This window comes from Panthera uncia, chromosome A2 (genome assembly GCF_023721935.1).
Source record: "Panthera uncia isolate 11264 chromosome A2, Puncia_PCG_1.0, whole genome shotgun sequence".
NCBI classification, from domain to species: Eukaryota; Metazoa; Chordata; class Mammalia; order Carnivora; family Felidae; genus Panthera; species Panthera uncia.
Window position 1 is genome coordinate 91,122,846 of NC_064816.1, and position 26,401 is coordinate 91,149,246.

At 38.9% G+C, this 26,401-nt stretch overlaps 1 long non-coding RNA gene across 1 annotated transcript; it reads left to right on the top strand.

The window, feature by feature from the left end:
• Window positions 1-26,275, top strand: LOC125929899 (uncharacterized). The gene is made up of 4 exons (XR_007459994.1): window positions 1-40; window positions 7,683-7,795; window positions 12,384-12,513; window positions 25,631-26,275. It is a non-coding gene; the product is annotated as an uncharacterized LOC125929899 (long non-coding RNA).
• The last annotated feature ends 126 nt before the right edge of the window (window positions 26,276-26,401 follow it).

Consider the following 26,401-nt stretch of genomic DNA (forward strand, 5'->3'; position numbering starts at 1 on the left):
CTGCAGTAGAGGCAGGAAGCACAGTGGAGTTTAACTCTTGGTAAGTGTATTTAACAGCTCCCACTCCTGGGGCTCATTAACCACAAAGGAGGTGACTGTACAGAAATGGTTACAAGTCACCCAGGGAAGAACTGGCTAATGACACCAGTCTCACATTCCCAAGCCCAGAGGTAAATTACACGTACCCTTCCAAGGACTCTTTTAGTGCTGCTACAAAACTAGTAGAGCTTTTAGAAAAAAGACAGTTGAATCTTTATATTTTCTTAGCTGCCTTGTACCATCGTATGTGTACTTGATATTTTAAAAAGAAGCTCGAGATGTCATGAAATCCTCAGGAGGGTTATATAATAATCCTTTTGTACAAAGTCCTTACTAATTGTCTTCCTAATTTCTAAGGTTACTCTACTCATTTGAAAATTACTTCATTTAGCAAAGGGTATTTTATAAAATATGTGGCCTGCAGAGCTTGCCTTAGCCCTGAGGGGGAAAAGGAGGATGCTTCCTCATATGTTTAGGGAGGGTTTTTTCTGTATTCTTTCAACAAAGTTTCATGGAGCAGCTGCTATGTCTGGGTAACTACCTAGAGGCTGAGAGAAATGCAGGGTTAGATGGCATTAACCCTGCAGGGCAGGTTAGATTCATTCAGAAGTAATGAACTAAATACAAATAGCAGAACAGGACTTGCTGTCATATAGACGTGGTTGATGTGTTGCTACCAGTTTGGACCATCCTCATTTGTTACCTCCACTCAAGTTTCTTCCACACTGAAAACTAGCAAACAAACTGAGGAAGATAAAATTGAAGATAGAACACCACAGATAATGTTTTAAAGTCCAACTTATTTTAGTACCCTAGCTTCAAGACTCATTTTAGTATACAAACAAGTCTTATGGGAGCATACTTACAAAGCTGAAAGTCATGAGAAAGAATTTCTAGAGAGGAGAGAAAAGATGAATTGGCTCTATGGTTCACCAAAACAAATACTTTCTGGGTAAATAAATTAGATTATGGCTCCAGATCTGCCACTTACTTGCTCTGTTAACTCTGTAAAGCACAGCCTGTCTGAGCTTCAGTTTTCTTTTTATAGGACTAACAGTACCCGCCCTGATAGGGGAGTAAAAGGAGCCATAGGTTACTCCATAACCAGATTATTTTTGGAGGGAAAACTGAGTGAGCTCATAAGCCATTAACTTTTAATTACTTTCTGTCTAGCTATTTCCTTTTCCTTTTCCTTTTTTTCTTTTTCTTTTTCTTTTCTTTCTTTCTTTTTTTTTTTTTAGAGAGAGTATATGTATGTGCTCACACGTGTGCAAATAGGGGTTGAGTGGGGTAGATGTAGAGAGAGAGAGAATCTTAAGCAGGCTCCTCGCCCAGCATGGAACCTGATGCAGGGCTTGATCTCACAACCTGAGATCATGGCCTGAGCCAAAAACAAGAGTCAGATGCCTAACCAACTGAGCTGCCCAGGAACCCCAGCTATTTTCTTTATTTGTTTGTTTGAGATAATATGGAAACAGGGAGAGTGCTTCTGTAATGCTAAGTGACTTCTTACCCAAGGAATCTGGAAACACTCTTGTATCACACACCTGGCATGCACCACTTCCAGTTCTTTCTGTCTTTCCTGTCTGTAATTCTAGCTGCTACTGTAGTGACTAGTTTTACATAATTTCAGGCTCAACCTGACAGTGATATGCTCTATACCCTTACTTTGCACTTCCTGCCAAAGGTTAATGCAGACACTTAGAATGCCACAGGACCCTGCTAGGCACCCAGGCAAATACAACCTAGAAATGCAAAGCGGGTAGCACCCCATGGGATAAAAATTTGACCAATAGGTAATAGGACCCCATGAATTGTTTTATTTCCCCCTTGGCTCCCAGAGAGATTGTCCTAAGAAGCTGTTATAGGGCTTCTCAGAGATGGTCTTGCAACACCAAGCAGTAAGTTGAACATAGCAATAGCTGGTTTGATCAGCATTCTTGTATTTTCCTCCATCCTTCTCTGCTTGATACTCCATATTCCTCCTTCTGGGTTATACTTCTTAACAAAATTGTATGGTGTAAGACTTTTGTTCAAGCTCTACTTTCTGAGGAGCCAGGGCTAAGACTTACCCTAAAGCAAATGCCTCATAAAACGATAATTTTTCTCCTTAAGATATGCCCCCAGCATTCTTTACAACCTCTAAACTGTTGACCAAGGTAAAGTCTCAACCCAGCCCAAGCTCTACTCTCCTGGAGGCAATAGCTTACATACCAAAACAATTGCAGAAATTTGCTAATGTGACCTGCTAAGAATAGATACTACACATGTAGGAATGGAGTTTGAGGGTCTTCAACTCAAGGATAGAGGAAAATATATTGGTATGGGTTACCCATCCATGTTTTGGATTTGATATCCTACAAAAGAAGCCCAGGAAGCAACTGTAATAGTCTGTTCAGATGTGTCTTGAAGCTTGGTGAAAAGAATGCTAATATCAACAATTGTGGTAGAAAGCCCATCACTCAATTTCCAGATCTAAATCCGTTCATGGAGCCATAGTTCAGTGATTAGTGGGAAGCCCAGAATCCCTTGAGGAAAGACTCTTCAATGTAACCATAAGTATATACAGGAAATATTTCTCTGATTTTTCCCCCAAATGACCTGTGGCCATTTGTTAGAGTAACTCTTGCACTGTTGAAGGGGAAACTCAGGCCCTTTAAAGTCTGTTAGATAAAGAATCAGGGCTGAAATGATACCAAGGGATCTGAAGTGCCACCAGGCATCTCCAGTAAGAGTGGGAGCTCATTGGAGCTACATCATCACAGTGGAGTTTTGGCCCACAGTTGTCTCACGGTGGGTGCAAAGTATTCACACACCCATCTTGAGGTTATTTCTTATATTCTGAGTATATCATTGGGATAAATACATCAGCTGGTAGAACCCTCACACTAGTTCCCAACTCAGTGGTTGTAAGGTTTATTATGGTAGGAAGGGCCTAGTAGAAGCCTCTGAAACTGCTATCCTTGGCCAAGATTGTAGAACAGAAACAGCACTGCATTCCAGGAGGAATTGCAGAGCTTAATGTCACTATCAGACTTGAAGGATACAAATGTGATAGTCACCATCATATCCCTCGTTCAATTTACCTATCTGGCCCTGAATAATCCTGAGGGAATCATGAAGAATGATACAGAACCGTCATAAAGTTAACCAGGTGGTGGCCCTAGTCACATCTACTGTGCCAGATGTGGTTATCTTTCTTTCAAGTGGATTAAAAGGGCCTCTGGTACTAGGTATGAGACAGTGAAACTGGTGAATGTGTTATCCTCAATGCCCATAAGGAGGAAAGATCAAAGGCAGATTACATCCACACTGTAAGGACAGCAACTCCCTTGTGAAATTTGTACTTTCTGTCCCTACAAACTTAAGGTACTGGTTTCTACTATGGGGTGAAGAAGTGGGAGGGCCACTTCTACCAGGTACACAGAAAAAGTTCCACTGAACTTGAACTGTGAACTACTACAGTGTGGAATCTTCATGCCAGTAAGCCAGCAGCAAATAAGGGAGTTGTTGTATAGGCAATTGTAGACAGTCCTGATGACTATGTGGAGCTAGAGCTCCTGCTCCAGAATTTGACCACGAAGGAGTATATCCAGTATCAGGAAGACTACCTTAGTGGCAGTTCTCTTGATTTTGCATACTTATTCTCTGCTTCATTCCTCTTGCCACCGCCCCCCCCCACTCTTGCTCCTTGCAAGCCAGAAAAGTAGTAATAGAGAAGCTTTTGCCTCAGGCTCCCCTTTCAGGAGACCCCTAGTCCAGGCTGCTGTCCCGCTGGTAGGTTTCAAATGTACTTATTTGGTGAGAGAGAATTTATATGCCAGGCGCTTTACATAATTTCATTTTATTTAATCATCATGATGATCTTTAGAGGTCAAATAATTATTTCTATTTTCCAGTTAGGGAGATGGTTTAAGCATCTTGCCAAAGAACCTACAGCTTACGAGTAGCAAAGCCAGGTTTTGGCCCAAGAAGTGTCTGAGTCTAAAGTTCAAGTTCAGTGCCTAAATCAGTGATGATAAAAATGAGGATTCAGAAAGAAGACAATTCCTTCTGTCACTCCAGTAACCCCCTTTGCAATACTAGTGGTTTGTTTTCACTTTAAGGTTTAGTTTTTCCTTTTAATATGCAATTTATTATACTTGTGTACTTATATACAATTTATTATATTGTATACTTTAGTATACAATATACTTCTATACAGGCTAATATACTATGGTAATGTTAAAGACAGTGGTAGGGTTCCATCATTGTGAAACATGTGATGGAGGACATCAGAGTATTCTTTTTAACAAATCAAGATGTAAGAAGTGAATATAGAGGTAAAGTAAAAAGTCAGTTCATTAAAAGTTCTTCTCCTTCAGAAAATAATTTGTTTCTAAATAAATTCAGCACAATAAAAAACATAAGAAGAAAAATGTGAAACCTTATCATATAATTTTAAGTTTGATATGTCACCAAATAAAGCAAATGGCGGTAGAGTGGAGAGAAATATAATCCATAAAGGAAGTGAGAAAGGTTAAAGAAGTCAGCAGTAATTAGATGGTGGCTGAAGCTGAGTGGAAATTGATCTGTATTAGCTGAAGGCCATTCCTGTCTTTTAGAATGTTATACACCAGGGGCGCCTGGGTGGCGCAGTCGGTTAAGCGTCCGACTTCAGCCAGGTCACGATCTCGCGGTCCGTGAGTTCGAGCCCCGCGTCAGGCTCTGGGCTGATGGCTCGGAGCCTGGAGCCTGTTTCCGATTCTGTGTCTCCCTCTCTCGCTGCCCCTCCCCCGTTCATGCTCTGTCTCTTCTTTTTCCCAAAATTAAAAAACGTTGAAAAAAAAAAAAAAATTAAAAAAAAAAAAAAAAGTCGTCATATGAGTGAGGTCACATGATAGAATGTTATACACCAGTCTATTTTGATATACAAAATGTCATTTCTGAGTCAAGGTCACTGATTCAAGACTGCAGTGGATTCCTGGTATGCACATTCTAATATCCCATACCTGCTGGCAGGTATTGAAATAGATAAGATACTTAATAAGATTGTGTGAGACTATAAGAGCTTCATTGGTTTGCTGGCTTTTTATACTTGTGGAAGCTGAAAGCACATTGACTTGATCCAATGCAAATGGAGGTGAAAGTGGTAGCCAAGCTTTTAGCTGGCATGGCCTCTGATGGTCATCTGTCCCCAGGGTTATATCTGTTCGATAGGAAGATAGATAACAGCAGGAGGCTGGGAAAACTTGCACTCTACTTAGATTCTTTTATGGTGTTACCACTGAATGTTAGGTTTTCTTATGTAATGTATCTAATAGGAAACAAAACTGCATGATGATTATAATTTTTATTATGAATGCTAGCACTATGAACCATCAGTCATTATTATGAAAGATGATGACAGTAACTACCTTTGTTCAGTGCCTACTATATTCTGGTTCTTTTTAATATAAATTGCTGTACTTAGAACTCTGGAAGGTAGATGCTGTTCTCACTTTCTACATGAGGAAACTGAGGCTCAAAGGGAATAAGTAACTTGCTTCAAATGAAGGCTGAGATAGGAAATCAACAAGGCTCTTTTCTGCTTTTTCCCTTATACAACATGGCTGCTGATTTATTTCTAGGAGTCTAACTAAGCAAGGGCAGACTTTAATAAAATCCTTTATATTCCCAGACGGCGTGTTGCAGAGTAGGATTAAACCACATTTTTGGAGTGATGGGTAACTATGATTAAGGCCATGGTTGAATCAATAATAACAGCAACAAAAGTAGAGCTGATTCACTATATTGGGGCCATAATCTTTATCAAGCAATGTGAGAGATGCGTAGTCAACCATAGAAGGCCATTGAACACATGCTAAGTGAGTTCCTGGTGCTTGAGTTATATTAGAGGTTAGAGCTGTGAAAAATAAGAAAAAGTTAATACAAGAATAAATGGCATTTTTAGAAGGAGTTATCATGTTTTAGTAGTAGTCATCAAATCAGAATGGCATTATGCTTGTGGTAATTCCTCTATTTTTTAGCAGTCTAATACATGTAGTAGTCTGGGGCAAGTATTTAAATCTGAATGAAATTCATAGATCTATATTTTGATTCTAAAGGTAATTCTTAGTTCAGAAGCTGATGGCTAATGACAGAAATTCTGTGGCCTGGGAAAAGACTTCCAGTATTTCGTTTGGGTACCTCAAACTAATGGAAGGAACATCAGTATCCTGAAGAAGCATAGTAGAGACTGGCCTGAAGGAGCATAATGTGAGATCCCCTGACTGAATCCTAAGCATCTCAAAGGACATGGCATCATTCTGTCCATTCATTCAGAGATTAGACACAAAGCTGAATCAAGTCACAGTGTAAAAAGCAAGATTATGTCTGACCTCTTGGCACCTGTCAGTCTGGGATCAACCAGATGTTGACAGAAAGGATATAGATTTTGGTATCAAACCCTAATTTGGTTCCTTATTCCTTAATTGCTGCAGATACTTTTAAACCACTTTGAATTTCTGTTTTCTCACCAGTAAACAGAAAGTGATAACATTCACCTCTCAGAAAACCCTACTAGGATTACTGGCAATATTTTCAAAGTGCTAACAAACAAAATACCTCAATACATGGTAGCTAGTGCTAGATTTACTTATTTATTTATTTTGAGAGAGAGATCAGGGGAAGGGCAGAGAGCAAAGAGGGAGAGATCAGGGGAAGGGCAGAGAGAGAGAGGGAAAGAATCTTAAGCAGGCTTCATGCCCAGCATAGAGACCAATGCAGGGCTTGATCTCAGGGTGACATCATGACCTGAGCTGAGATCAAGAGTGGAATGAACCAACTGAGCCACACAGGCACACCAGATTTATTATTAATTGTGCTTATTTTATTTGTAAAGAGTGCACAAAGAAAGCTTAGACCATTTCAGCAAGGTATAATATACAGTAACTAAATGGGCTACTGATTTTATGGTTTCCTTTCTCATTAAATTCATATTACCCTGTTTGATTCAATAATTAAGACAAAGTCATGGCAATTATTTCTAGTAATCTTTTGGAAATGTAACAATGAAATCTTCTCAAGTGTTTTAAATATGCAACACATTAAGTTGGTTTCTAAATATGTTTAATCCTGTATTCAGCTCTCAATAATAATTTGTAACCTTTTGTCATCAAGATAAGAACTACCTTTTCTTAGAAGAAGAGAGACCTTTTTTTGTTTTGTTTTAAAGAACTACTTTAAGAACCACTGAGAGATAAAGGTATTTGTTGCTTTCACTGTGAAAACTTTATGTAACTCTCAGTATCACAGAGGGAGTAAATGAACCTCTTATGAAAGATTTAGATGCAATGAATGGAGGTTAATTTATGTAATGTGCATATTTAATTCTCTGAGATTGTAGAATAACACTAGCCAAATTAATGAAAGAAGGGCCAAAGGATGAAGAAGGCCCTTTCTTTTTATTCCCCACATGTCACCAAGTGAACATATTCTAATAGTCCTATGACCTGGAGTTTACCACAGACAGGGAAGACGGTATGTTTGGTTTGGGCTGCGTGTAATTTTAGAATACAGAATTTCTTGTGTTGCATAATTTTAGAGTTCAAGGCTTGGACTGTCCAGTCTTATAGATGCTTTAAAGTCTTATTAACCAAGGCTTATTCCTTTATCACCCTCAGTGCTGGTGGCACACCATGGTCAACCACTGTTACCACTAATTGCTAGTATTGAGGGGACCTTACCTCACCCATGATCCTGGATCCTACCCCTGACCAGCTGAAGAATAATGGAGGTATGAAGGTTTGTAGTACACAGGCAATAAATCATATTAGCAATAACAGAAATGAACTGGTTTACCCCCCCCCCCCCCCAAAAAAAAAAACTGCTCTGGAAAGGCACTTCTGCTGTACATCTCTTTGGAGAGCAGTGGTGATCCGAAGAAATGCTTCCTCTTGAAAGAACCCTTTTTATTCACAGTGGAATACTCTTGAATTTTGCAGATCGTCAAACACACACAAAAAGTTTTTTTAATAGTTGAGGAAATAAGCCTAAAGAAAATGTGTACCTAATCCTATTAGCTGACTTAATATAGAATTATTAAAAGCCTTGATATACAGGATTTAACACAATCTTTCTAGCAGGGTGTGATGTAATCTGTTTTTGTTCCTCAGCTAGCAGATGGCTTACCTTTAAGTAATTTCCAATATGTTAAGAGATCAAAAGCCATCCTCTCGCCACCGAGGCAGTAATCGTTCTTCTCTGCTGGGGGTTGCTTGGTACTGTGGTAGGGATATGCAAAGGCTCCTGGCATTTCCAAAGATAGAAGGGCGACATTTCTTCAGACTTTGAAGTTAATAATCCTTCAGAACTTAAAAAACTGAGGGATTTTTCAAAACCCTTTTAATGTTCTATATGCCATGTGCAAAAGTAAATATCTGTAAGAAATCATTGAGGGCTGGCGTGAAGCTTGGAGGAGCACTCTACAATCTCCCAAGTCATGGACTGGCACGATCTCTCACTGCTGAGGGTGTGAATAAGTTGTGCTTCCATCAAGTACTACTGTTCGGAGGATGTGATTTGTGTGTTGAATGTTTTAAGAATGATGCTAAAAATAAACTCAGTGAAATTCATTGCCTGTGCCTGCCATCGATGAGCCCAAGCAGTGGCATTATGACAGGTCTGTCTATTCCTGCCATCGAGGCGTGACTGTTTGTAAGGCTGTGAGGCTTTCAACTGCTTCCTTATGCGTTTGTTTTGTTGTTGGAATGATCTATTGGTAAAGAGAGAGGGTAAATTTGCACTCAGGATTTGCATTCAGGATCAAACATTTTCTGTTTGATCTTTACTACTAGAGAGAAAAGTGTTTTGTATCTTGACAGTTAAATATGCTTCTAATGGACCCAGAGCCTACAGTCTTTATTTGTAAAATTTAATTCATATTTTCATGATGTGCTCAGTGATAGAACCCTGCTGAATTTTGAGTGCAGACAAACCTGTGTCTCAAGGTTTGTTACCACCTTTGCTTAAGGCACTTGCTTTTTTTACAGAAAGGTTTCATTTTATTCTCTGGACCAGTTATTTTTCATGCTACTTAAAATGAATAAAAGTCTCAGTAAGAAAATATATTCCAGCCATACAGGAGCCCTAAGATTGTATCTTCCTCTTGGAGATACAATGGATTGTTTTAACTTAAATGTCAGGTCAGTTTCCTCTACTATCACCCCCTCTTTTGGTTTAGTCATTTGATGACTGGAAGTTGGCAGGCAGTTAGTTGATGGATAAATAGCACTTAACAGTCTTCAAAAGTGATAGAGGGGGAAAATTTGAAATAGAATTCAGAGGTATGTGCAAGAAGCTTGCAGGCACCAAGATCCATTTGGAAAGGAGGTAAGGGCAAATGGCATGGAACAAGAAAAATTATGAAATGGGGACTTGAAATGCCCTAATACCATTTTACCACAACAGAAAATCACACATGAATACAGACTACCTATTTTCCCCAAACAGATTCACCACACTGTTTGGAGCTGTAAGTAATATCTGCTTTCTGTTCTTATGGGCAATAATATTCCTTTAAGTTCTCAAAAGTTTCTACCCCTAACTATTTTACAAGATATTCCCCTTCTGAGAATTTTCTATTATTATAAGTACCCAGGAATAACTGATCCAAAGAATAAAATGAAACCTCTTCATAATCAAAGGCAAGAGCTGGTAAGAGTTAGGTGAATGATTTATCATGACTCTCACACAAATCTCCCGGCTGTTCATTGAGCTCATTCCTTCTTTCCAGAATTATTTCAATACCACTGCTCCCCATATTCTCTGGAATCTCTGATCTTGAAAACTATTGCCGTATCTCTGTTTTCTTCAGGATTAAAGGAGCCACAAGGCTAGCTCTTTTTTTGGCCCCACAGGGCGTAAAAAATATTTTCTCTCAAATTTAACTATACTTTATTTAAGGCCACTTGCTTCCTCGTGGGTCTTTCCTAGGTTCACTACACTCGTTGTGAATGCAGGTACAGGATGTGTCACTCAAATACAAGGCTGAGAGAATGGTAGGCCACCAGTTTATCCTTTCTTCAGTCATGTATCTAAAGATAGTCTGACTTTGAATGGAATGTGTAAAACCTAATCATTAATTCCTGAGGAGTTTGGGAAAGAGTGAAATTTTGAAAGTCCGTGTTTCTGTCAGCTTGGATAATAATTGCCCATCTTCTGAGATGAGAGAGGTAAAGTAGTCAACCCTCATTGGACTAGGTAAATGAGATTGAGAGAGGAGTGGAAGGGTAGTCATGTAAAGTGAAAACTTAAGCATAGAAACAAAACTAGAGTTATAGCTTAGTCATTCAGTATTGTCATAAGTGTTGTTAAGGAACAACATGATCTACAACTGGCTCACTCCCAAAAATTGCTTAATACTTAAGGAATAGTTGTTTGCTTCTTCTCCCCGCCCCCCCCCCCACACCTAAAAGAGAGGACTCAAGGCTTGAGATTTCTGGGCTTGCTGTTAGGAGGAAGAAATGAGTAAGAGACTGAGTGGGAGGACCTTGTCTTTTCTGCTTCGATTCCTTGCAAACAGAGCTGATCTCCTAACCCCTTCTGTTTGTCTTCAAGGAAGTTACAGTTAGCAATAATTAGCCAGTGACTAATTATTCAGCTCCCCTTCCCCATAGGTCTGTGCCCCCACATCCCTGCTGGACCTGAACCATAGTTAATCCATGAATCTATAAGTCAACTGTGGATAACGTCAAATTGATTCTATGTTTGTCGGATAATTAGGTATCTAGTTTTGAAACATGGGATAATTTTAGATCATGCACCAATGTGACACTCAGCTCACAAGAAAATTGTGATAACTCTCATAGAGTTCTGATTCCTTGAAAGGAAAATAGTGCATAAACTACAAGGCTAGCTCTTTTTTTTTTTTTTTTTTTGGCCCCACAGGGCATAAAAATATTTTCTCTCAAGCTGAGGTATGGAAACATATGCTCTCCAAGTGATATTAGCTTGTGGAAAGTTGATAATTACCAACCTCCTTCTCCATCTTCCTGTTTCACAGGCCAGGGAATGGGTTAATTTTCTACACTCTGGACTCAGACTCTGGATTCCTATTCTTGTTCTTTTGTTTAAAATACTGGGAAAAAACCTACCTGGAGTGCATGCAGAATCACAGTGCCAAGAAGGACCTTTGGAGGTCAATAAATTCATCTCTCTGCCTTTCTGTAAGACTATGCCCCATGCCACCCAGTTGAGAACTCCTGGGATTTTGAGGCAGTGTAGGATGAATGTGGGATATCTTCTGACTCCAGCACACAGTCAAAAACTCAGCCCAGCAGTGAATGCACAGCACTTTCTGTCTTCCTACTGTGCCCTGAGTAAAGACTTTTCACTTCATACATCATTCACAACTTGCTACAGGGATTTCACAAAGCCAGTACATACCCTTTACACAAAGAAAAGAAGAAAAAGAACAGGTCTAGGGAAAAAGGAAAAAAACAAAGATGTGTCTGCCAACTGTAGCATTATCAACATGGAAATTAACAAGGCACAGTGTAGTTCGGGATATTAATTAAACAAATAGAGCTTCTTACTCTATTCACACATTTCACATTTCAATAACAGAGTCAAACATAGTTAGGCAGTTTCATTTTCTTACTGGGCTCTGGTGCCCTGAGGAGCAAGGCAAAAGAAGATGGAAATTGGAAGCTCCTCTTCCTCTAGGGAGATGCTGAGTTAGTCCCATCTGACTCAAAAAATCCCAGGGTCCTAGAGGAGAGTGCCACATAAAGGTACTAGAGATACTGTCAGTGCTGGGTGTGCCCCCAGCTGTGCCCCCAGCTGCCCCCAGTGACTGAAGGAAAAGGCCCCAGGAGAGGAAGGGGCATCTTCATTTGAGTCTTGGAATGTCCCAAGCCAGGATTTCTCACAAAGAGGTGAAAAGACAACTTATTTATTGCTAATACTTGAGGGATTTTTCTTTTTCCACAAGATGATGGCTATAAGCATGATTATTTTCTGACTGACACTTCTAAATACTAATTAGAACCCCCATTCTAATATTGTATTATATTTTATATTACATACTGGTTGGGCATAATAGTAACTTGATGGGCAGATTTGCATGGAAGAAATCGAGATTTAGTCAGAAAAATTAATCATAGAGCTATTAGTTTCCAAGTAGTGAATTAATTTAGGAAAACTACTAGATAGGTAATTTTCATTGTCTTTTCCTCTTGAGAAATACAGTATGTTGATTTTTGAAGCTTAATTTAAAAAAATCTGGAGCTATAAGCCTGGCTTTATTATTACTGAGTCATCTTAGGCACTAATAGCTCATTCTCTTCTCTTGACTTACATTCACCCATGTCCTTTTCCCTAAGGCTTCATGAAGAAATGAAGCACAAGTTGTTTTCTACATCTTGGTCCTAGATCTAAAAGCTCACCAAGTCCAAGTCCACTGACCTGTAGACTGAGCCTAGGCTCACCATTCAAGTTACTAAAAACCAGGTGGTGAGTATATAGTGTTCCAGGATGTGTCTGCCCTGCCCCACTGTCCTTAGCTTGCCAGGCCCGGTAGCCCTTCCCACACCACCTGCCACAGACATGCAAAGAACTTGGGTAACCATACATGACCTCCACTTACTCACCAAGCTCTGCCTTTTTCTTGACTCTCTGGTTTCTTGATCCCCATCTTTTCTTTCCAACGTTTTTTTTTGTTTGTTTGTTTGTTTGTTTGTTTGTTTGTTTTTGGGACAGAGAGAGACAGAGCATGAACGGGGAGGGGCATAGAGAGAGGGAGGCACAGAATCGGAAACAGGCTCCAGGCTCCAAGCCATCAGCCCAGAGCCTGACGCGGGGCTCAAACTCATGGACTGCGAGATCGTGACCTGGCTGAAGTCGGACGCTTAACCGACTATGCCACCCAGGCGCCCCGATCCCCATCTTTTCTTGATCTTTTTCCTGGTCTCCCACATCCTCTCCTGACTCTGGGTGTGGGGTATCTATTCTGATTCCTCTTTCTGCATTATTAGAAACTAATCCATAGACTGCCCCCAGCAACTCTGAGTTTGACCCATTTCCCTGACTTTGGAATTCTCACAGTTCTGAACAGAGCTCCTTCCATCAGACTAGCCCTGGGGGTTGTGTTGGCTCTTATCCCATTTGTAATTGGGAATTGGGGTCTTCTGGCTAAGACCAAGCAGTTAGGGGAGTAGAGTGGAAACTTCTCAGAGAACTCTGATTTTAAATTCCCTTCCTCAGACAAGAGATCAGTCCTATAACAGCAAACTGAAGACTAGAAGATCTTTGGGGGAGAATCAAATTCACTGTGTCATTCAGTCACATTAATTCAATAAACATTTGTTGTTTCAACTGCATGCCATGCATTGTACTAGATTTAAGATGCTGGGAGGTTCTCAGTGTTTTGTACTGCTCAAGAGAATATGGCAAAATACCTATCCCATATGGGCTTAGAATAGGCTTAGAATAAAATCACTGCAGGGGCACCTGGGTTACTCAGTCTGTTGAGTGTCCTACTTCGGCTCAGGTCATGATCTTATGACTCATGAGTTCGAGCCCTGTATTGGGCTCGATTGCTGACAGCTCACAGCCTGAAGCCTGCTTCAGATTCTGTGTCTCCCTCTCTCTCTCTGCCCCTCCCCTCCTCACTCTCTCTTTCTCTTTCTCTCAAAATAAATAAACATTTAAAAATTATTTTAAAAAAAGAAAATCACTGCAGAATGTTGCGATTTTATTTGGCAACCAACAATCAAAGTGTCTGATTGTTGCCATGACCCAGATGCCAACAATGTGTTACTCAGAAGGTCACAACGACAGATTGCTTATAAAAAAACGTTACGTGTAAACCTTGGCTAGAAAGAAGGATGTCAGGACAATGTCTCCCATTATCTCTCCCTGTGATTACTTCTAATGATTATTCTGAGATCTGTCTGCTTCATGAGACCTGGCTATATGAGCCCAACAGGGCGATTTATCTCTTCATCATCATTTAGCTTCTGGATTCTAATATTCACTATATGTTTGATTGGCTTATCTGTCTCTTGACTGAAACCTAGTCAAGAGGAAATCCATGATCATAAGATGATGGAACAGATATTTAAATCTCTTAGTACAAGTGGCTGGCTTTGTTTTCCTTTATTTTATAGCAAAGCAAAGCAAAGCATAGTTGCAGTTGGGTAGTATGGTTTATAATAGGACCCTATATTTGGGCTCCTGGCGCTCAGTTTCCCGAGGAAGAAACAGAAGCGTCACTTGACAAGAAGAGAGTAATAGAATGTGCTCACATAAAAATGAGTTTTGAGTGTCTGTCTGGTAGCTTGAAAAGGTGACAAATAGTGTAAGGCTTATAAATGAATGGGATGCCAATGATTTCACTGCAGAAACACTACAGTGGTTTATTTTCAGTGGTACTGCAGGTAGAGACCAACTTAATGAAAGTTCTTCATAAAGGCAACATAGATTGAATAGTTTGGAAACTGAAGAGACAAATCCTTTAGATAAAAAGATTTATAGGGTTTTTATGGGCAGCCTCATTCAGTCACCTATTATTACCTCAGGGGTCTTTAATAACTCTCTGGTACCTTTAATGAAAAGCTTTCCTTAACAAAGATACTACTTTAAAAAAGACAACTTTTAAATACTAACTTGAAAGATACAGAGAAGATATTGAAAATCAATTGAAGAACCATAAGCCCGTTGCCTTACTGTGATTGTGAGAGATTTGGAAGAATTCTTGCCCAAATTGTGCTAGATTTGTAAAGACTTCCATAATAGCATTTGTATTCAGACCAGCTTTTGTTCAAAGCACTGAAACATCCTTATGGGAGGCATGCAAGAGAAGGACATGATTAAGACAGTAGTTTTTTTGTTTTGTTTTGTTTTTTGTTTTTATAACTTTGGCAACAGAGTGGTTCCCTAGGAGTCTCTAACTACATTTTCCCCCACATATATCACTAAGGGAAATGTTGGTGTCTTGGAAGGTGAGCAGAGGGCTGCCTGGGATAGGAGAGGAGGAAAATACCAGTGAAACCCAGCTGTTCTCCATTAGTGCTCCCATCAGTGTTCCCAAACTAGACTAACAGGAGCCAGTGTTTGTAATGTGGATCATGTTCTATCATTGGTGTCTCTTTTATAGGGTCACTAATCCCATTCATGAGCTAATCACCTCCCAAAAGTCTCACATCCACATATCATCACATTGGGGAATTAGGTTTCAGCATATGAATTTAGAGAAGATACAAATATTCAGTCTATAGCAATATATTTTTCTTCAGTGAATGCCCTCCCAAAAATTTGATGCAATAAAAATAAGTAACAGCACACATAATATGTAATAGAAGATCATGCTTATAATATTATAAAAAGTTTGAACACCAAAGAACATTCCTATAAAAAATTGTCAAGACATGTCTGAAAATAAGATTTTTTTGAATAAATGAAGATGTATACAATGTTCATAGACAAAAAGAACTCCCTGCAATTCAGTAGCTTACAGTCATGCTTACAGAAGCTTGGCTGCAAGTGTGAACCAGCCATCTGTGGTCCATTCTATCATGGGAGAACAGTGCCAGCTCTAGGACTCAGTAGGTCAGAGTCAGACTGTAGAAGAATCTCACATTTAGCAGAGAGTTGGAGACAGAACTGTAAAATATGGATACTACCTGGCATTCTACTTGATAAGACATAAAGGGAAAGTAAAATTCTCTGATCAGTGTCTGTATCTTAATGTTATATAATTTCTACCCCATTATGTTTTCAAAAAGAATCAAACTGCAGTATTGTCTAGAAGGAGAAAATGGCTCTAACTTTAGTAGAATCTAGACAAATGACATGCCTTACTAGATAATGAGACACAAAAGAACACTTATAGTATCAATCTATTTATATAAAATTCATAAACAGACATCATTACACTCTAGAGTTTTGGGATATATAGTTCAGTGGCAAAAGTATTAAGAGAAGTGGTGATAACTAGAAAAGTCAGGAAATGGTACCCTTTGAGGGAAGGAAGGAGATTGGGATTGGGAAGGAATCCCAGGGGAGCTTCTGGGATATTGGTAATAGTTTCTTTCTTTCTTTCTTTTTTTTTTTTTTTTTGAGTATAGTTGACACACATGTTACATTAGTTTCAGGTATAGAACATAGTGATTAGACAAACTTATGCGTTTTGCTGTTTTCATCACAAGTGTAGACAGTAGCTACCATACAACACTATTACAATACCATTGATTATTATCCTTATGCTGTTCCCTTTATTCCCATGATCTATTATTCAATAACTGGAAGCATGTATCTCCCCTTCACCCATTTTGCCAATCCTCCACCTCCTCCCCTCTGGCAACCGTCAATTTGTTTTCTCTAGGGATATTGGTAATGGTTTCTTGATCTGGTTTATAGTCATATAGGTGACACTTATTAAACACATATTTAAATTTTATCACTTTTCTACATGTGAGATATTTAACAATTCTGTAGATAGTTAAAAAATAAGTTAGATATTTTGTATACCTTTTCTTGGTAGGTCAAGGACATGTGTCTTTGGACCATGAATTTCCTTTCCCTATGGGTGGGCTTCCTCTGAGGCCCAGAACTCCTCATAATTCAGGCTCACTGCATATAACACTTCATGTTAGGAAATAAATACCTCTTGGTCCTGAGATACTTTGCAGTTCACATGAAACTGAGCTAGCTCAACATCCTCGATTTTAGAAATTTGGATTTATTTCTCCTCAGGGGATATATCATGAGTCTCTAATTGACTTTTATCTTTTACTCTACTTTTAAAATGAATCAAGTCTGTTTTGAAGTATATTTTTGATCTAGTGAAATACAGAGTACTATTGATTAGATATTCTGAGTGTCATCTGTTATCATTTAGTAATGTGATAGGCCTTTATGTCCACTTTGGGGGCTTTTTAAAAAAAATTTCTTATTTACCAACATTGCAAAATCAATCAAATGTGAGCTAAAGCAAAGGCAACTTGAATGACCCCAAACTGAGATTTGAGCTGCCAAAATAAGCAGTAAAAAATTTTACTAGCTCTAGTGAGTTTCAGAAAGATAACAGTTATAAACTTTATTTCAAGTAAGTTTCTGAAAGATCTGGAAACATGATTATCAGAATGCAGATTGTACAGAACTTTATGTCCCCTGATTATTCACAGATGCAAATTATCATGCAATTGGAAGCATACTAAGATACTGCAAAGATATTCTGATATCAGTAATATGCTTTCTTTGTTACTTTACACTCAGTCTGTTCATTGTTTCCAAAGAAAGAGCCTAACAGTTTATATTCTTCCAGATGGGAAATGATCGGGTAAGAATTCTTCAAATATATCCCACCTGTTAACCATACTTCCTTCTAGAGAATGGAATTTTTGTAGGTAGACAGGCAAAAAGCAGTCACTTTTTAATTTTATTTTATTTTTCACTTAAAAAATTCTTTTAATTTACATCCAAATTAGTTAGAATATAGCGCAACAATGATTACAGGAGTAGATTCCTTAGTTCCCGTTACCCATTTAGCCCATCCCCCCTCCCACAACCCCTCCAGTAACCCTCTGTTCTCCATATTTAAGAGTCTCTTATGTTTTGTCCCCCTTCCTGTTTTTATATTATTTTTTATTCCATTCCCTTATGTTCATCTGTTCTGTGTCTTAAAGTCCTTATATGAGTGAAGTCATATATTTGTCTTTCTCTGACTGGCTAATTTCGCTTAGCATAATATTCTCCAGTTCCATCCACGTAGTTGCAAATGGCAAGATTTCATTCTTTTTGATTGCCGAGTAATACTCCATTGTATGTATATGTATGTATGTATGTATATATATACACACCACATCTTCTTTAACCATTCATCCATCAGTGGACATTTGGGCTCTTTCCATACTTTGGCTATTGTTGATAGTGCTGCTATAAACATGGGGGTGCATGTGTCCCTTCGAAACAGCATCCCTGTATCCCTTGGATAAATACCTAGTAGTGCAATTGCTGGGTCATAGGGTAGTTCTGCTTTTAATTTTCTGAGAAACCTCCATACTGTTTTCCAGAGTAGCTACACCAGTTTGCATTCCCACCAGCAGTACAAAAGAGATCCTCTTTCTCTGCTTCCTTGTCAACATCTGTTGTTGCCTGGGTTGTTAATGTTAGCCTTTCTGACAGGTGAGGGGTGGTATCTCATTGTGGTTTTGATTTGTATTTCCCTGATGAGGAGTGACATTAAGCATTTTTTCATGTGTCAGTTGGCCATCTGGATGTCTTCTTGGAGAAGTGTCTATTCATGTCTTTTGCCCATTTCTTCACTGGGTTATTTGTTTTTTTGGGTGTTGAGTTTGATAAGTTCTTTATAGATTTTGGGTACAACCCTTTATCTGATATGTTGTTTGCAAATATCTTCTCCCATTCTGTCAGTTGTCTTTTAGTTTTGCTGACTGTTTCCTTCCCAGTGCAGAAGCTTTTTATTTTGATGAGGTCCCAGTAGTTCATTTTTGCTTTTGTTTCCCTTGCCTCCAGAGACGTGTTGAGTAAGAAGTTGCTGTGGCCATGATCAAAGAGGTTTTTGCCTGCTTTCTCCTCAAGGATTTTGATGGCTTCCTGTCTTACATTTAGGTCTTTCATCCATTTGAGTGTATTTTTGTGTATGGTGTAAGAAAGTGGTCCAGGTTCATTCTTCTGCATGTTACTGTCCAGTTTTTCCCAGCATGACTTGCTGAAGACACTGTCTTTATTCCATTGGATATTCTTTCCTGCTTTGTCAAAGATTAGTTGGCCATATGTTTGTGGGTCTATTTCTGGGTTCTCTATTCTGTTCCATTGATCTGAGTGTCTGTTCTTGGGCCAGTACCATACTGTCTTGATGATTGCAGCTTTGAAGTATAGCTTGAAGTCTGGGATTGTGATGCCTCCTGGTTTGGTTTTCCTTTTCAAGATTGCTTTGGCTATTTGGGGTCTTTTCTGGTTCCATACAAATTTTAGGATTATTTGTTCTAGCTCTGTGAAGAATGCTGGTGTTATTTTGATATGGATTGCATTGAATATGTAGATTGCTTTGGGTAGTATCGACATTTTAACAATATTTGTTCTTCCTATCCAGGAGCATGGCATCTTTTTCCATTTTTTGTGTGCCTTCTTCAATTTCTTTCATAAGCTTTCTATAGTTTTCAGTGTATAGATTTTTCACCTCTTTGGTTAGATTTATTCCTAGGTGTCTTATGGGTTTTTGTGCAACTGTAAATGGGATCAATTCCTTGATTTCTCTTTCTGTCACTTCATTGTTGGTGTATGGGAATGCAACTCATTTCTGTGCATTGATTTTATATCCTGCAACTTTGCTGAATTCATGAATCAATTCTAGCAGTTTTTTGGTAGAATCTTTTGGGTTTTCCATATAGAGTATCATATGATCTGGGAAGAGTGAAAATTTGACCTCCTCCTGGCTGATTTGGATGCCTTTTATTTCTTTGTGTTTTCTGATTGCAGAGGCTAAGACTTCCAATGCTATGTTAAATAACAGTGGCGAGAGTGGACATCCCTGTCTTGTTCCTGACCTTAGGGGGAAGGCTCTCAATTTTCCCCATTGAGGATGATATTAGCATTGGGTCATTCATACATGGCTTTTATGATCTGGAGGTATGATTCTCCTATCCCTACTTTCTTGAGGGTTTTTATCGAGAAAGGATGCTGTATTTTGTCAAATTCTTTCTCTGCATCTATTGAGAGGATCATATGGTTCTTGTCCTTTATTTTATTGATGTGATGAATCACGTTAATTGTTTTGTGGATATTGAACCAGCCCTGCATCCCAGGTATAAATCCCACTTGGTCGTGGTGAATAATTTTTTTAATGTATTGTTGGATCCAGTTGGCTAATATCTTGTTGAGGATTTTTGCATCCATGTTCATCAGAGAAATTGGTCTATAGTTCTCCTTTTTAGTGGGGTCTCTGTCTGGCTTTGGAATCAAGGTAATGCTGGCCTCACAGAAAGAGTTTGGAAGTTTTCCTTCCATTTCTATTTTTGGGAACAGCTTCAAGAGAATAGGTGTTAATTCTTCCTTAAATGTTTGGTAAAATTCCCCTGGAAAGCCATTTGGCCCTGGACTCTTGTTTTTTGGCAAATTTTTGATTACTAATTCGATTTCTTTACTAGTTATGGGTCTGTTCAAATTTTCTGTTTCTTCCTGTTTCAGTTTTTGTAGTGTATATGTTTGTAGGAATTTGTCCATGTCTTCCAGATTGCCCATTTTATTGGCACATAGTTTCTCATAATATTCTCTTATTATTTTTTTATTTCTGCTGTGTTAATTGTGATCTCTCCTCTTTCATTCTTGATTTTATTTATTTGGGTCCTTTCCTTTTTCTTTTTGATCAAACTGGCTAATGGCTTATCAGTTTTGTTAATTCTTTCAAAGAACAAGTTTCTGGTTTCATTGATCTGTTCTACTGTTTTTTTGGTTTCAATAGCATTAGTTTCTGCTCTAATCCTTATTACTTCCTGTCTTCTGCTGGTTTGGGGTTTTATTTGCTGTTGTTTTTCCAGCTCTTTAAGGCATGAGGTTAGGTTGTGTATCTGAGATCTTTCTTCCTTCTTTAGGAAGGCCTGGATTGCTATCTACTTTCCTCTTATGACTGCCTTTGCTGCATCCCAGAGGTTTGGGGTTGTGGTGTTACCATTTTTATTGGCTTCCATATACTCTTTAATTTCCTCTTTAACTTCTTGGTTGACCCATTCATTCGTTAGTAGGATGTTCTTCAGTCTCCAAGTATTTGTTACCTTTCCAAATTTTTTCTTGTGGTTGATCTCGAGTTCATAGTGTTGTGGTCTGAAAATATGCACGGTGTGATCTCAGTCTTTTTGTACTTGCTGAGGGCTGATTGGTGTCCCAGTATGTGGTCTATTCTGGAGAATGTTCCATGTGCACTGGAGAAGAATGTATATTTCACTGCTTTAGGATGAAATGTTCTGAATATATCTGTTAAGTGCATCTGGTCCAGTGTGTTATTCAAAGCCATTGTTTCCTTGTTGATTTTTTGATTAGGTGATCTGTCCATTGCTGTGAGTGGGGTGTTGAAGTCTCCTACTATTATGGTATTATTATCAGCTAGTTTCTTTATGTTTGTGATTAATTGATTTATATATTTGGGTGCTTTCACATTTGGCAAATAAATGTTTACAATTGTTAGGTCTTCTTGGTGAGTAGACCCCTTAATTATTATATAATGCCCTTCATCATCTCTTGATACAGTCTTTGTTTTAAAGTCTAGATTATCTGATATAAGTATGGCTATTCCAGCTTTCTTTTGGAGACCATTAGCATGATAGAGGGTTCTCCATCCCCTTACTTTCAATCTGAAGGTGTCTTTAGGTCTAAAGTGGGTCTCTTGTGAACAGAATATAGATGGATCTCGGTTTTTTTGGATAAAAAATGAGATCCCTATGCCTGTTACCCTATGCCTTTTGATTGGAGCATTGAGTCCATTGGTGTTTAGAGTGAGAACTGAAAAGTACGAATTTATTGCCATTATGTTGCTTGTAGAGTTGGAGTTTCTGGTTGTGTTCTCTGGTCCTTTCTAATCTTTGTTGCTTTTGGTATTTATTTATTTATTTACTTTTTTTTTCATCTTTTGTCCCCTCAGAGAGTCCCCCTTAAAATTTCTTGCAGGGCTGGTTTAGTGGTCACAAACTCCTTTAATTTTTGTTTGTCTGGGAAACTTTTTATCTCTCCTTCTATTTTGAATGACAGTCTTGCTGGATAAAGAATTCTTGGCTGCATATTTTTCTGATTCGGCACAGTGAATATATTCTGCCACTCCTTTCTGGCCTGCCAAGTTTCTGTGGGTAGGTCTGCTGCAAACCTGATCTGTCTTCCCTTGTAGGTTAAGGACTTTTTTTTTCCCTGGCTGCTTTCACGATTCTCTCCTTGCCTGAGTATTTTATGAATTTGACTATGATATACCTTGTTGATGGTCAGTTTTTGTGGAATCTAATGGGAGTCCTCTGTGCTTCCTGGATTTTGATGTCTGTGTCTTTCCCAGGTTAGGAAAGTTTTCCGCTATGATTGGCTCACATAACCCTTCTACCCCTAAATCTCTCTCTTCCTCTTCTGGGACCCCTATGATTCTGATGTTGTTCCTTTTTAATGAGTCACTGATTTCTCTAATTCTTAAATCATTCTCTTTTGCCTTAATCTCCCTCTTTTTTTCTGCTTCATTATTCTCTATAAGTTTGTCCTCAATATCACTGATTCTCTGTTCTCCCTCACTGTCCTTGCCACTGCCACATCCATTCGAGATTTCAGCTCACTTATAGCATTTTTTATTTCATCCTTACTAGCTTTTACTTGTTTTATCTCTGCAGAAAGGGATTCTAATCTATTTTTGACTCCAGCTAGTATTCTTAAATTCTGATCAGACATCTTGCTTGTATCTGTGTTGGTTAAATCCCTGGCTGTCATTTCTTCATGCTCTTTCTTTTGGGGTGAATTCCTTTGTTTTGTCATTTTGAAGGGAGAAAAGGAATTGATGAAGTAGAAAAAATTAAAATTAAAAAAATAAAAATTAAAAAATTAAAAACAGACACACACACAAAATCAAAATCAAATAAATCATCCTAAATCCTAGGTGTGTTTTGGTCTGGGTGTTGAAAGTGGCTTGATAGATTACAGAAAAAAGGGGGGAAAAAAGAAATCATTTGAAAGTTTGAAAAAATGAATACACTGAAGTAGACTACAATGAAATGATGGAAGTGAAATAGAATTTGAAAAACTTACACAAAAGTAAAAAATATAGTAGAAAAAAATTAAAAATATTTTTATAAAAATTGAAAATAAAAATGAATTTTTTCTCTTTCTGTATTCAAGAAAAAAAAGAAATGAAAGACAGGGAAAAAAGAAAGAAAGAAGAAAATTGAATAAATGGACCAGCTAACAGACTGAAATACGACTGAAATTACTTCGTTTTCCCCTAGAAGTCAAATTACGAAGGGCTTTGTAGTCCATAAACTAAGCAGGTGGTGAGTCTTCTTTTCTTGAAGAGCAAGGTTGGCCCAGTTGGGCGGGGCTTAGTGTAACGGCTCTGTTCTCCACTAGATGGCGCTGCTAGCCTGCTGGGGTGGATTGTTGTGGCACTTGTAGGTGCGCATACACATGTGCGGGAGCGGTGAAAATGTTGTCTCCCAGCTACTCAGTCTCTAGTATCGGAACTCTGCTCTCCCCAGTCAGCAATCACGTACCCATCTTTCGTCTTCAGCTTCTGTCCACTCCCCACTTCCACATTGTCCGTAACCAAGTCCGAGGCAGCACCTCCCTCCTGAGTTTTGTCTCAGATGTGGCTGTCTTCCCCAGCCCCCAACTTCTGAGGGACTGTGGCTTTGACCTAATAAGCCCCTCTACAGAGGGTCTCACAGAGCAATGGGTGGGTGCCAGCTGCACCCAGGAACACTTGAGGGACCGTGCTACTGCCAGTGCCCAAAGACTGAGGCTAGGTGCCAGCCCACCCCAGAAAAAGTTCGCGAGACAGTGTAGCACTAGTGCCTCAGGGATTATGGAAAATCACAACACACATCTGGTACCAAGCTTCACCCCACAATGACCTTGTACCAGCACCAGCGAGTGTAGCCATTCTCTGGGGTCTGCTCTACCAAGTGTCCTTCCAGCAGTGGAACTGCTTCTCCCTGTGTGGCCTGAGAACTTCCTGGACCCCACTCTGCTCCTGGGGATTCACCAGAGCACCGCTAGGTATCGAGCTGCAGAGTTTCAGACTCTGCATTCTTCCTGTTTACAGTCTTAATGGAATTTAAACCCTCTCCTTTCTCCTTTCTCCTTTCTCCCTTTTTAGTTCAGTCCCTGTGACTGTTTCCAATTTTCCACTTTCTCTCCAGCTGTTTTTGGGGAGGGGTGCTTTTCCCATATTCTCCCCAACGCCCCCCCCAGTCTCTGTCCTCCCTCCCCATGCAAAAGCAGCTCCCTGCCCTCCGAGTCTTCTCTCTCCCCAAAGTCACCTCTCTTCACCATGTAGGTCCTGAATTCTGTGGTTCAGGTTGTGCAGATGTTGTGTTAATCCTCCAATCAGTTTTCTAGGTGTGCAGGATGGTTTACTGTTGGTCTGGCTGTATTTCATGGACTCGAGACACACAAAAAACTTCCATGCTGTTCCACCATCATGGCTCCTCCCCCACTTTTTTCTTTATATATTTTGGAAGTACTTGATTTTGATTAAAAGAGTATTTCATAATTATATTTCCCTTCATATTTAAATTTCATATTAAAATCAAGATAAAAAAATGAAATTGATCACCTATCCCCATTGCATCTCCTACTTTGAATGGCTGGCTCCATTTTATTCTTCACATGTTGGTGTAAAAGCAATCTGTCTGTCTCTGAAGCAGGGTATTCCTTTTATTTTTCTTTGTGGTAACTTTTACTTCCACTTTGTAGTATATATTATGTTTTTAGTCATGTTTATTTTAATAATTTATCTTGCATAGGGCTAGGCATGTAGTTACTGAGGTATTTGGTGAATGGATGACTAGATGAATGCATGAGTGAATGAAAATGACCAGATTGAAATTGCCATCTTACTCTCTTGCACAAACTATGACATTGAAATCCCAGGTATGAATTCATCTTTGCTCTATTTTGCTGAATACTTTTAGTACTAAAGAAAGTACAACACTGACAGCCAACATTATGGACTCCATCTGGCTGTTGAAAAAACCCACTGAGTTAAAGCAGGGTTCACTTTGGGTCAGAGATGCCATTTTCCTGTCCTAACTCCATTATCTTACACACCAACACTCACCCTTTCCTTCTTCCCCTGAAAAGCAACATAATGAAGATAAATAGGCATTTTACAGACAGGTAATCTCATGATAACAGATCCCTGTTATTTACACCAGCAAAACCATTTCAATGGCCAAGACTTGCCTGCACCCACTGGGGTTAGATTCTGTAGGTCCATGATCTGTAAAGGTGTAGGGTTCGTTAGTGCCTTGAGAATAGCTGTGCAGGACTGCTGGGGATCAGATTACAGGATCTCATTAACTCATTCTCCTTGTCTGCTTAGACAGCCTTTTCTTAGGACCAAGAGCTATTATTTCAACTTTTTTGATACCAAGAGGGCCAGAGGCTGAGGATTTTCTTTTACTTCTGGTCAGTATCATTTTAAAGTGTATGCTAAGGAAATAACATTTATTGCAAATGTTGCTATAAAATATAGAATCGATTCATATCTCTGAGCAACTAGTCTTTGCTTAAACCTTTCTATTTATCTAGTTAAGAATTACCCAACTTAAATCTTTGCTAATCTGCAATAGTCTGTTAAACATAAATAAATCAATAAACTCCAAGGAAATTTTATTGTTTTATGTTGCCTTTTTAAAAATTTTTGGCTTATCTGATGAATGAAAATGACGTGAGCATTATTAAAAGCATGTGGATCTACTTAGGGTTCACTCAGTGCAACAGACTTAGAAAGTAGGTCAGGATTTTACTTTCAAAGTATTAATTACAAGGGCATACTGGTCTTCTGCAGGAGTCTGCTATGGACAAGTGAAGGGTGATTGGAGAGTGTTCTAGGACAAGGGGAAAATATATGTGTCTCTTTCTTCAGGAAGAGAAAACATGGAGGGATCAAGAAATAAAAAGAAAGTCATGTGCTGAAGAATATGAGGGAAGAGTGGAGTTAGAAGAGGAACAAGGTAAGTAGAGCCCAGATTATGGATGGCTTTATAGAGTATGTTAAGGATATGGCTCTTTAACCCCAAAGCAAAAGATGGCTTTTGAATGGCTTTAACCACACATGAAGGTAGGAAGGTAAGAATGTGGTCAGATTTATTTTTTGAAAAGATACATAGACTGGATGTGAGGGATTAGTAAAAGTGAGGTTGAGATGCTATTGCATTGATCCATGGTGAGAAATCATGGTAGTCTGGATTGGTATATTGATATATTGACTGTATAGATAAAGGAGAATGGAAATGAAAGGATTGAGGATGCATTTAAAACATAAAAGTCTGTATTACTTGTTAATGAATTGGGTATGTGGTACAAGGAAGGAGGAAGTGTCAAGAATGACTTCCACATAGCTTTTAAGCAACTGGATAAATAGCAATGCCATTCATTGAGAAAAGCACATGTGAAAGTAAAGATAATGCATTTAGGTTTACACATAATACACCTTAGATCCAAGAGAAGATGTGGCATAAGCAGATATCCATTTAGGACTCAGAGGAGAGGTCTATTAGCACTGGAAATTCAGGTCATAGGAAGGGATGAGATGGCCTAGCAGAAGAGTAAAACATGAAAAAAAGAGGGTCTGACACTGACCTCTAGCCAACTCTAACATTTAGTGATTGGAGGAGAATAAGCTGGCAACAAAGCT